We start from the raw sequence: 12369 nt of genomic DNA, 5'->3' as shown, positions 1-12369 counted from the left end.
TGATGGGACAAAGCAATGCACTGCAACTCCCAATGCCACCAGGACAAATGAAGAGGTGTTGGAGAGGGAAAGATGGAGGAGCAAGGAGGGTTTTCTGGGTTTGTTTGTTTGTTTGTTTTCTTTTGTTTTTCTTTGTTTGCTTGTTTGATTATTTTGTTTTGTTTTGATTTTTTAAAATTTTCTTTTTGGGGGTTGCTGCAGAGGTGAGAAGAGGATATGGGGTGACTCAGAGGTGAGTGGGATTAGGACGCATGATGTGAAATTCCCCAAAAATCAATAAAGAATTTTTTAAAGAGGAGTGGGAGGCTGGGAGGAGGCGGAAATTTTTTTTTTCTCAATAAAAAAAAAAAAACCACTCCAAAAAGAAAAAAAACAAACAAAAATCCATACCAATGGAAAATATTTGAGATTAATAGTTGCTTTTTGGATTAAAGTAAATTCAGTAATCTTAAAAAAAAAAATCAGGAAACATGAAGTGTGAGTTGGTGGGTTGCAGCTCAAACTAACACCAGGAGCTTGGCTGGCCAGTTGAAAGCAGATCTTGCTTAAGGGTGTTGATAAAGCCGATACCTAGTCATCAAAATAGATCAGTTCCTGAATACGGGCATATGTGAGCTGCTCTGCGACCCGCGCTTTAGGGTTATCACTCTGAATCTGCCCAATGGCCCTACAAAGCAAGCAGGGTTATTATGGGCTGGCTGGCCATCATTGCCTAGCAAGCCCCGCCCTGCTCCTCAGCTATCACTTAACCCGCAAAGGAAAGCATTTGTTTTCATCCGTGTTAGGCATATAGGGGCTGCTACAGACTTCCTCCTTCCACTCCAGACTGAAAGGCAGTTGTGATCCATTCCTGTTGTGTTTCACACAAAGGCTCTGCCTAGAGGAACACTCCCTCTCTTGGGTATATTTTACTCTTGGTAGAACGCAGGTATGAGCTGGCTGAACTTTGTAATTATATTTAAAGCTGCTTGGGCTTTGCGTGCATTGTACCCATGCTGATATCCCTGACGGGCACAGTTCACAACAGAAACTGGCCAAGGGATGGTGAAACCCACGCTTGCTGGGAGGAAGGGAAGGGTAGTCTTTACTAATATCTAGATTGTTAGGTAGGTTTGTAAATGGGGACACAGCCGCTCAGTCATCGGACTATACTTTTGGAGGTAAAAGACATAGCTGGTTTAATTACACTGGAGACCTTTTATCTCCTCTTGTCCCTAGCAATACACATTGGGAAACATGGGTGATGAAAATACTTTTATGTGCCAAGTCGAAGATACTATGAAGTAGAACGGAGGCCTGACCTCGACCATCCTTTTTTTTTTTTTTTTTTTTTATTTTATTTTTCGAGACAGGGTTTCTCTGTAGCTTTTTGGTTCCTGTCCTGGAACTAGGTCTTGTAGACCAGGCTGGCCTCGAACTCACCACCGTCCGGCTTGACCTTGACCATCTTAACTTAGGGTCCACTGACTTGAACTAATATTTAGATTGCAGTTTAAAAATAAGCAACATAGCAAAAATGTTTCCTATTATATAGAAAGGCTTTTCTTCACCTAGACCATGACTCTGATCAGTAGGGGTGCTAGAACTGTTTTACAGAGGGCATGGCACTTGAACCAGGGACGCTTGTCAGCTTGCTCTGGGGTGCACTATGAGAAAGAGTTTCATCTACTTGTTATTTATATATATATATATATATATATATATATATATATATATATATATATAAATTTATATTTAGATGTGTGGGAAAATGGAAAGATTTTCATTACATTTCCAAAATTATTACCTGCTCTCTATATAAATTTTATACATATATCTGAGCATAAGTACATGCATGGACATATAATTCCTGAACCTCTGGAAAACGAATTGCTGACATCATGATATTTCACTCTAAATACTTCTTTATATACCATTTAAGTAAGACGTTCTTCCAAGTATTATTTATTGTTATTATTGTTTTATATTTGTAATCACCATACCTGAAAGTAATTCTTAAAGTTTTCAAGGTGTCATTTAAAGCTACGTTTTGTTGCCCAATCAAATTAACGTTGTGCAATTTTTATTTAGGTGGGGGTTCTTTAGACTCCTTCCACTGGGCAGAGCTAAGAGTATATATGACTTCCCGCCTCATGTCAGTGTTATTTTAAGTGATGAGGTTAGTGGTTTACAGAATATCCCATGGTCTACAATCGCTAAGTGCTTTTCATTTGGTGTCATTTGCTTTGTGTGTTGTCTTTTGTAGGTTTAGCGTCTGGAACTTAGCTTTAAAAGTTTGGCCAGATTGCTACCCTCTCAGTGGTGAGAATTGTTTTGTCCTTGATTTCACTTTTCACAGGAAGGTACGTGGACCAGCCATCCCAACTGTCATGGGTCTCATCTTTTTGTTGTTGTTGCTTGTTTTTGTTGTATGAGTCAGGGTTTCTCTGGGTAGCCCTGGCTGTCCTGGAACGTGCTCTGTAGACCAGGCTGGCCTCGAACTCACAGAGATTTGCTTGCCTCTGCCTCCCAAGCACTGGGATTAAAGATGAGCACCACCACAGCCCTGCTCAGGTCTGATCATTTGTGACACTGATGTCAGTGGTAGGCTGATGTTTAGCATGTGGTGATTTTAAATGTTATTCTGAAATCTTAGGAAGATCGATCCTTTTCATTATAAATGAAATGGCTTTAACTGGTGACATGAGATTGAATCAACAATTTTACCAAACATGCACAGTGTTCCACACTAATGAGGGCAAGCTGCAATTCTCCTATGGAAGCTAGGTTAGTGTTCACTCTCCTCGCCAACCAGCTTTCAGAGCAGGGAATTGATACACCACTTCAAGAGTGATAGGTACAATTTAAGATTGCTTGCTTTGTTCTGCTTTTATGTATATTGCTGTGAGCTCATGATTTTTACTTTCTTTTTGTATACTATAGAATAGACATGATATGCTCTATTTGTATACAGTTTTATATTGGTGTTGTTTTTCCTGATATACATGATTCACAATTATTAGCAGAAGATTCTAATCTCTCTGGTCTCAACACCATTTGTAAACAGGTCCCTTCTTTCAAACATAGAAAGATGTTCCAGATTTAACTTGCATTTTCTATACCTTAGGCCTAGAAACATTCCTTTCTCTGAGGAGTAGGATTTGTAGTATACAGATCTACTTAAAGAGATTAGTTCTATGCATCCTTGGGGTTTCTGAGGTATTTTTGTGCTTAGCCTCTCTCTGTGGACAGCTGAGTTGGTCTATTAATGACTAATTGTTTAGCTATCATTGCAATATGACATTATAAGTTTTAATTAAGTTTCTTCTGTTTGCTATTCTATGTTGAAACTATCGATTTCTCATATTACTGTATTTTCATACTGGTTTATCCTTTAGTCTATCTAAGATGATTTCTGTATCAGTCCCAACTGCATTTGGATATATGTGTGGATGTGTCTAGATTCTCACAACTCTATGAGGGTTTTAAAAGTTTGAAATTTCTTCTAATTCAAAAGCTTTCCATTCTGATGTCCCAGAACCCCAGTGAGGAGGCCTTTTTGTTTGGCTGGGTGTGGTCTCTTCTGTCATTTTTTAAAAGTGACACCACTCATCCTTGGCCTCATATAAGCACCTATACGATAAGACCTCTTTCTGGATTGCCACTCCCGGGAATTCAAACTTCACTGGCTTGATATGCAGTCTGAATGTCAGTATTTAACAAGATACTTGGGTTTAGAGACTGATTTTCAATTTAAGACTCATTTGGAAGAATCAACGAATTCATATATTGTCATTTCAAGGCTTTTTGTTCTAATGGACAATGATGTTTATAGAGAGAATTTTTGGTAAGGTTGCCAGATATAGCCAATAAAGATACAAAATGCCAAGCTAAATTTGAATTTCAGATAAACAATGATGTTTTTTGTGTGTAAGTATGTCCCAAATATTACACAGGGCATATGCATGCTGAAATTTTTTTTGTTGTTTTTCTGAAATTCAAATAGAACTGGGCATCTTGTATCTTATCATTTTATCTGGCAAGTCTAGTCTCCGAGAGCTCAAGCTGGGGTGTAATGGGGGTGGAGTGTCGGAGGAGAGGAGAGAGAAAGGTACCAAATGCTTAAGAAACACTGCATAGATTTGGTGAGGCAACCTGAGGACAAGTTGATACCTAGGAGTCTGGAGAAGTGTGGTGAGGATCAGTCTTCAGATGTCACTGCAAGGTCATGGTCATGTATGAGCGTGGGTGATGTAACTCGGCCCTGGAAGTGAAAGGCAGTGAGGCTGGGGCTGGATGGGAGCCTGTGGTTCTGATAGTTGGAAAGCTTCTGCTGATCTCTCTCTGCTGGACAGCTCCCATAGTGGATAAGAGAAGAGTATAGGCTCAAAAAAACCTAGGTTCAAGACCTTACAATTTTTTTCAGCCCTATACCTTTGGGAAAACAACATGATATTTCTAAGCTCCAATTTTTTTTCTGTAAAATAATACCAATTTATATCTAGCAAATAGAGTTGAAGCAAGGATTAATCATCATCATCTAAAATGTACTCATCATAATGCTTACGATGTAGAGAGTGCAATAAGTATTTGCTGTTTTTATTATTATCGGCAATATTTTAATATGCAAAATAGCTAGATGCCCCCAAGCTCATGCGTTTTACTAGAGTAAGATCCATCTCCAAATCAATATAAATTGTTGTTCAAATGCAAAAGATACGGCACTTGTCTTCTTATACAGAGTGTTACATTTTTTCCTAGAAAACAACAACAATAAAAAAAAAAAAAACAAAACTCTATGTTTTCCAGGAGAAAGCAACAGACAAAAAACCTGGAATTTTTCTGGAAAGAAATAAAACTTTAAGACATAGAATTAGTGGTCATTTTGAGATATGAAAAGTCATGTGCGAGAACCAGGGCAGTACCAATAAATAGACAACCAATGGGAAAAGTATAACACCTCCCTCTCCCCTCCCCCACCTCCTCTTCCCATGATCTGGTCTCCCAGAGACAGAGGGAGAGAACCATAGCAAAAGCTAGTCATGCAGGAGGGCGGTGGAAATTTACTAGAAACAGCTGCCTGTTGAGCTCCGATTCTGCACAAGGCCTCCGCCTGCATTTCTCGCTGCTACTTGAGCTCTGTGTGTAAGGATGATAATATGGCTGGGCCGAGAGAAGTTCCTGGTGTGTGGTCAGTACTGTGAGGTGTGAACGTCTGACTGGAGCATGAGGTTTCAACTCCAGCGATTCGGCATCTAGCTCTGGAGTCAGGCCCTTTAGGACGAATTTCACTGTAACCACTAGAGATCATACGACCTTTGGCAGCCGTTCTATGTCCCAGTTTCCTTATCCACAAAAGAGGGTAATAGTTTCCTCATTGTGTTCTTGTTGAGTTTAAACATTTAAGCTTCAGGATATAATGCTGTGTTTAATGACTAGCCCACTGAAGCGCATCATTCCTGGTTTCTTCTCTGCTGCTTAACTAAGAGATGATGCTTTCTGTGTTTAATATGGAAGCATTATAAGATGATGAGTGCTGAGAATCTCTGTGTAGCCACAAAGGCAGCCCTTATCTCCCTATTATAGCCCAAGTGGGTGGGGGTAGGGCACAGAAGTGTGGTAGCGTGTGCTGGGAACAGCTGATGGATTGAATTCGAGGTAACGAGAGGGAGGTGGTAAGACGCGCTCACAGGTCCTAGTCAAGAGTTGTGCAGACAGCCCAGAACACCAAGGCAGAAGGCAGAACAGGGGCATCAGCCACTAAGGAGAACTGTGAGTGTGTCAAAGTGGCATCTGGATGATTTGCTGTTGAGCTTGAGGGTGAGCAGCTGAACCGGGACAGCCTGAAAAGGGGTTGGATCAGCTGGGTGTGGTGCATACAGGTACAAACTGTGAAGAAGGTTGTGACGCGGTCTCCTGCCCTTCTGGAATGAAAACCAGCAGACAGAGTCCGCTCTACACAGCTAGTACAGGCCTTTTCATTTTTACCCCTCACTTCGGTCACTTCCCTCCCATGTTCACCTCCATACTACCTGCCAGCAAGCCCGCCTACCTTCTGCTTGGTCCTTGAAAGGACTTCAGCTTGCCTCTGTGCTCACTGCATTTCAATTACATATCCTGCAGCCAGAGAGACTATCAATGGCACCATGTTCCGTGTGTCAGGCAAGCTTTCCACAATTCCTAGGGCCAGCCTAAGTTTTTTTAATGAGCACAGGACGTCTCTGGCACCATCTTCTTCAGCGGTGGTTCGTCTGGACATTGACCGAACCCCGGCCTTGCCCGCACTGTACCCCACTCTCCGGATTACATTTTTCCTGTCTGGGACACTCTTCCTCCAGCCTCGCCAGCACTTTCTGCTTCTCCCAGAAGACACACACTAGAGAAATTATCCCCAACTTCCCAGTCAGGCCAGCTTGTCCTGCTGCTATTTTTGGTTTCTCAAAAGAGCACCATGCATTTCTTTTTTTTTTCCCTATACATTTGAAAATTATTGTTTGCTTGCAACTGATTGATTACTAAATTCCATACACTGGAGATGTCGTGTGCCCAGCGTGGTATCCCAGCATGCTCTTTACAGCATACACTCAGCCTTAGTGGATATTTGTTGACTGTATCTGCCCACTGAATGATGGAGTGGATGAAAGGATGCAGACGTTCAGATGGAGCACGGGTGTTGGATTGTGTGATGGTGTCCCGGCGCCCCGTTCTTCAGGAAACATGGGTAGCTAATTCTTATCTGGAAATGACTCAGGTTCCCTAAAGAGATCCACACCTTAAGATGCTTTTTCCAACCAGGAGAGAAACTTCATTCTGAAAGTGAGAATATAGAGCTGAATTCTCATTGGTATCCTTATAGCCTCTGGGAAGCACGTGGCATGGGATGGTTGCTCAAGGCATTGTCTTCCAAGATGGCTTAATGAAGCACTGAAATATCACCTAGAGATGAGGAATTCTTCCTAGTCTCATCTTTCCCTCCATTTTATCATGGGGCACTTCGTGAGCAAGTCTGCTATCCAACAGGGCTAGTCTAGGTTGATATTTTTGAATGTGTCTTAGATCTACCTCCCCTGGAAGAGAATTCAAAATGCTATGTGTTGATGTTTTGAGCTCTCCACACTTGGAGACTTAGCTTCCCCACTTCGCTGCTGTCCCTTTGTGAAACAGTGATGTTCACTGCTTGGGTGAACATGAGCCAGGGCTGTCATCAGTCCCCTACAGTTCTAATCCTCCTTTCCATAGTCTGAGGGGACTCTGTTCTTTTGGTGACTCTGTGGAAGGAGCAGACTGAGACCACAGAGTCTGGGCTGCCAAGAAAAGGAGTGAGAATGAAGACCAAAGTCTCAGCCTTCCTCAATGCACTTTGCAAACATTTTATTCTTTTATTTCTCGCCGACAACAAGGGATGACTCTTAGGCAAGCTCTTAGTGCTAAGTATCCTTTTATGGAGGTGGTAGTAAAAACTCAACGGCCTTTGATAGGTGGTGCTGGGATGAAGCCTGGATGTAAATCACCTGAGTGTTGGCTGGATACAGTTGACAGATGTCTAGGTTCAGTGAGATTTTGCATTCCCAAATAAATCAAATTCTTGCCCATGAAGGTCTAAGCTAGGGCATCTCCCAAGTGTTGAAACTTGGGCTGAGGTTGGAGGCTGTTCTCGTTAAGTCATGAGCACACTTTCAGTTGCCCCTTCTGTGTTCCTTCGAAAAATTTGCAACTTCATGTTCTGATTATTTCAATGCAAAGGGATGGATGGACATACATGTAAAGAAAACCGAGAAAGCCTTGGCTTATATTAACCTACGCTATGGTACAGAGGAATGTTTATTTTAAAAAGGACTGTGTGTGTGTGTGTGTGTGTGTGTGTGTGTGTGTATGAGTGAGGGAGAGAGAGAGAGAGAGAGAGAGAGAAGAGGAGAGGAGAGAGAGAGAGAGAGAGAGAGAGAGCAGTTTTTTACTTCCAGACGGAGTTTCTTCATACGGAAGTATGCACAGAACAGCAGCTGGAACCTTGAAAAGGATTCACGTGTAGGATGACATTGAGAAGATCTGCTTCCAGAAGGACTTGGAATTTAGGGTCCTCCCCCAAGTGTCAATTGTCTTGCTGTGACTCAAGGTACCTTGAAGGTCAGGGGTTCCAGCATATGTGCCTTGGCTCAAACACTACACTATTTCAACTGTTAAGTCAGGCTTCCCTAAGAGGTTCTAAACAAACTGTAAAAGGACACAAGATGTTCCGCATGGGTGATTTAGGGAAGCACTCTGTCTCTCCCCTAGGGGAACCACTGGAAACTGAGGTGCCCACTCCCCAGGGTTGGCACAGTCAGGTGGAATATTGCCTTCGTGGAGGCAGCACCGACGCTCACTAATGGCCTAGCTCTCACAGAGTAGCATATTGCTATTAACAACTGATTATACACATTATTGGGTAGCTCACAGCTAATGGGACCTGTCACAAGATCTCAGAAGACTGGGCTTATGATCTGTTGATAAATAGATACGTGCTACACGTGGGTCAGTCATTTCCTTGTTAAGAAGGGAGACAGAGATGAAGTGACAGCCTTGGCGGATCCACATGGACCATGGCTAAGTAAGTGCCTGGTGAGGACGTGGCACCAAGGCGTGAGGGCTGGGCTAGACTGAGAGGAAGCAGAGTCTGTGTCTCTGCTGGTCCTGCAAGAGCAAAGGGCAGGTGTGGATGAGGCAGCTACAGGGAGATTTAAAATACAGTCGTGGGGAGATGGCACAGGGCCTGGGGCTTGCTGAATAAGCTCAAGGACCGGCATTCAGAGTCCCAGCACCTACAGGAATCTGAGCTGGGTGGTATGGGTTCCTAACCTCAGTGCTGGTGGGTGGGGCTGAGAAAAGGCCAGCCAGTATAGATGGTTGTTGAACTCCAGGTTCACCGAGAGACCTTGTTTTCCAAACTAAGGTGGAGCGTGAAGAAGCATGTGTTGGTGATGGCCTCTGTCGCCACACGCGCACACATGGGGGAATGCAGCAGTGCATGTGTATGAACTTGCATATGTGTTTTACACACACACACACACACACACACACACACACACACACACACACATTCTTTGCCTGTCTGTCTCTCTCAAATACGTTGGAACAGTAGCATTCCAGAGAAGGCTGCTTGGCGCTCAGCACCTGTTTCTAATTCATTTATGGGGTTATCCCCCCCCATGTGTGAGTGTGTGTGTGTGTGTGTGTGTGTGTGTGTGTGTGTGGTATATTCTCTGAGTCTTCTCAGTTGTGACACTCAGATCTGATGGAGTGGTTGGCAAACAGGACATAAATAAGAAAGAGACTCTCCTGGCAGAGCGGTACCAAGTAATTTAAACAATAGTTGAACGATACGCTTGTCCTGACCCGGTTAACCTAAGGTGATGTGCATGTAAGTCTGACCTTTAAGCTACACATACGCGTGTGTTCTATTTAAACAAATCCTGTCTGATTTTGCTCAGCTTGGTGTGAAATCCTGTCTTGCTAGTTTGAGTGGAGGGCAAGGGGTAAGGATGTTTCGTGAAGCCTGTTCGGAGTTGGTCAGCCCTTGGTGATCAACATGCAGAGGTTCCTTTTTGTCTTGGTGAATACAGGGCTCCCATGGAGCTATGTTCTCTCCAGTGTAGGGAACATTCTCTATTCGGACTTAGAAGCCCATTGTGCCTACTCCACCAGAAATCACCTCTCCAGGGCATTGCCATAGAATCCCAAATTCTCACATCTGCCCTGATCTATAGGTTCCCGAGCTCCTTGCAGTCTTGAGGGTTCCCCTAATAGATGCAAATGTTTCTTTCTCTGTCTCAAGGAACTCCTGCTTTCAGCATTTAAAATCATCCGCTGAAATGTGGTCCTTACATCTCTTTAGGAACCAAGGAGGAGAAAACAGCCTGAACAATGTAATGTAATGTAACCTCATTATACCGCAGTTGTTCCTCCTCGATGGCCGGTGACGATGGCGATGATGAGAACAGCTTCATAGCTTCACACTGTTACCTAGTCTGACCTTCACAGCACGTCAGGACAGTGTGCCCAAAGGAAAGGGGGACAGGCACGTTTCCTGAATGGGGACAGGGAAGTTTCCTGAGTTGCCCTAGAAACCACAAGGTCTCTTTTGTTGGTCCAATGTCTTTTTCCTTGAAGAAGGTCACATCCAATTCCTTGTTCTGTGGCTTTCCAGGAATGTGACTAGAAGTGACAGGGGCCACACACACCGGAAGTGTTCCTAGATGAGATGCACGCTGGAGGGAGAGGAGCTTCCCGTCAGGGCCATGTCACCTCCTGCCACAGGTGACTGCTTTCCCTGGAGAAAAAAGGAAGTTTACTTCGGCATTATTTTTCTCCTCGGCATTTATCTCACTAAATTTCTCCTGTTCTTTTCTTTATACCAGGACTAACTCCACCCTGTTACTCTGCCAGTGAACGTGGGCAAGAATGGAACAGAAGCAGCAAGAAAATTAGTGCCCTAGAAGGAAAGAGAAACGCTCTATTTTTTTCCCAGGGAGACACAGATTTATTTCGGTTTTCGTAGCTGTTATTCAAATTCATCAGAAGTAATTAATGAAACAGAGCCTAAGTCCTATGTGCCTATGAGCGCATGCCCACACACCTTCCTAGGGTATTTTCCTTCTTCCTTGAATTATTTCGGGCTGTTTGGTCTATTGGTTCAGTACCCCAAGCCTAGTGCGGGATTGTCATCCCTTGCTTTACAACACAGTCATTATATCCCTAAACCACATTGTGATACACGGAGCCTTCTGTTTATGACTCCCGAAACTCCCACTCCATATATCACCTGCCATAAAACCCATCAAGCCGCTGCTACTAAAATGGTGCACAGTGGTCTAAGCAGGAGCCAGGCAAATTGTGTGATACCCTACTGTGGTTAATGAGAGTGAAAATGTGGCTAGGATTTTATTCAGGCGATGTTCATTTGTGGGGCCATTGTAGAGAGGTACCAAAGAAAGCTTCTTTTGTTAACCCGAATGACAATATATTTTCTATCATATGGAGTGGCCCGGCACAGAGTTGACCAAGTTGTTTTTCAATTGCAAATAGTCAAACTGTGACCTTGAACTATGAAACTTTTATTTCCTGGGGGGGTCTTGAAAACTAATTAATATACTGAGGTTGTCCAGTTGAACATTAGAACCTGTTGCGTAGTTAGAAGTGTAGGAGTGGGATTTGACTCTGTGGAAGAAGAAAAGAGTTAAATAGAAATATCTATTTCTGGAGAACAGATAGCATTTACTCTTTGGTTCAAACAATTCTTCGAAAGAAGATGGAGGAAAGGAAAAGTAGTATTGTAATTTTCACTATTTCTACCTTTTCTCTTTTTTTCCATTTTCTGCTCTCGACTTCTGGGCAAACTTCTTGGCAATATCTGCCTTTACTCAGATACTGAAGGATGCTTGATGAGCTTCACCGAAGAATCAAACAATTTTGGTGTGGGATGTCTCAGCATCAAGAGCACTGGCTGTTCTTCTCAGGATCCATAGGACACTCACAACTGTCTATAACTCCCGTCCCAGGGGCATCTGATGCCTCTCCTGGCCTCCATGGGCACCAGGAATACACGTGGTGCCCAGACAAACAGGCAAGTAGAACACCCATACATGTAAAACAAAAATTAAAAACAACTACCAACAGCCAAAACAACAATAAGAGCAATTACAAGACTTTTGTTCCTGAAGTGAAGCTAAATCAAGGAAAATCTTGCCCCTATCCGCTGTCCTCATTTCCCTGTCTAGAGTTAGCACATTTTTATCCCAGAGAAATGATGTCCTCAAAAAGTTTAACAACTCCAGGCATGTTACTTTAGGCAAAAGAATGCAAATTTCTCTCGTTAATTCACGACCCACCTTATCTTCCAGTTCGTTCTTTCTTCTCCAAACAGCTGGGTGGTGTGGAGGGTGACAAGGCCGGCCACATTAGAAAACTTTCTTCTATCAGCCATGGTCCATTTATGAGAGGTTTAAAGAAAAATGGAGGCAGTGTGTGTACAGCATGTCTGATCTCATTAACTTATTCATTCATCACTGAGCTCTGAGCATCCCCAGAGCCCACCCTGGGCAATGTCATGGAAGCGCGGCAGCCGTTCCTGACTTGCTCTTGCCTGTGCTCTGAGTGTCCGGCTGCTGCGCACAGTTGATTGTGCAGCTCCCGCAACAGCAGTGCTGGTGTCAAAGGTGGCGTGGTTCTCCCCACCACGAGAACCAGACCCCAACATCTCTGTGAAGTACTCCTCATACATATTCATCTGGCACACACAAACTTGCTCTGAGGAGCGACTTCCTGCTGTATCTCCAACTCAGCCGGCTAACGCAAACATGCAACCCATGGAGTCAAAGGCTTTTGCCACAGGTCACATGGGTAGGAGAGGGGGAT

At 43.4% G+C, this 12369-nt stretch overlaps 1 pseudogene; it reads right to left on the bottom strand.

The window, feature by feature from the left end:
- LOC121459629 overlaps window positions 1–11938 on the bottom strand; it is a 102121-nt pseudogene extending 90183 nt beyond the window's left edge.
- Window positions 11939–12369: the final 431 nt, after the last annotated feature.

The sequence above is a fragment of the Microtus oregoni genome, unplaced genomic scaffold, assembly GCF_018167655.1.
Source record: "Microtus oregoni isolate MIOR12 unplaced genomic scaffold, Mior012 000019F_ref0000042, whole genome shotgun sequence".
NCBI lineage: Eukaryota > Metazoa > Chordata > Mammalia > Rodentia > Cricetidae > Microtus > Microtus oregoni.
The sequence above is the reverse complement of the archived record's forward strand: the minus strand, read 5'-3'. Positions and strand labels throughout refer to the sequence as shown.